The sequence below is a fragment of the Pyxicephalus adspersus genome, chromosome 5, assembly GCF_032062135.1.
Source record: "Pyxicephalus adspersus chromosome 5, UCB_Pads_2.0, whole genome shotgun sequence".
In the NCBI taxonomy this organism is placed as follows: Eukaryota; Metazoa; Chordata; class Amphibia; order Anura; family Pyxicephalidae; genus Pyxicephalus; species Pyxicephalus adspersus.
Genome location: NC_092862.1, coordinates 147,072,461 through 147,072,925, shown reverse-complemented (window position 1 = coordinate 147,072,925; position 465 = coordinate 147,072,461). Strand labels below are relative to the sequence as shown.

At 55.1% G+C, this 465-nt stretch overlaps 1 protein-coding gene across 9 annotated transcripts in view; it reads right to left on the bottom strand.

The window, feature by feature from the left end:
• The window catches only part of LOC140331810 (uncharacterized), a 10,406-nt gene that overhangs the window by 3,859 nt on the left and 6,082 nt on the right, over nt 1-465 (bottom strand). The window lies entirely within an intron of this gene.

The following is a 465-nucleotide window of genomic DNA, read 5'->3' as shown; positions in this document are numbered from 1 at the left end:
CCCACCCCCGATACCCCGCATATAGGACCGTTGTATGATATATAAAGTGTCCCCCCATTCCGGTGGGTGTCCCCGGGTCCCCATCATCCCCTCCCCCGTTATTGTGTAATCGTTCCCTGGATTTTGTTTACTCCAAAAACTTCTCCAAATATTCACCAATTTCCTGCGGATGAATCACGCAGAGGAATGGGCCCCGTCCCTGGGCTGTTTACAGCAATCCAGATGTGGCCCCGACAAGCAGCTGGACGCACTCAGCCGAAACAGGAAACCCCAAATATACACAAATACCCCCAACACCCACATGGGACCTCCGGGCCCATCCCCCCAGACACGGCGCAGCACCAATCATTCGGAGCTCAACACCGGCATGCACCACTTACTGCCCCAATATACCCCCCACACTCCTCTCCTGTACATACTGCCCCATTATACCCCCCACACTCCTCTCCTGTACTTACTGCCCCA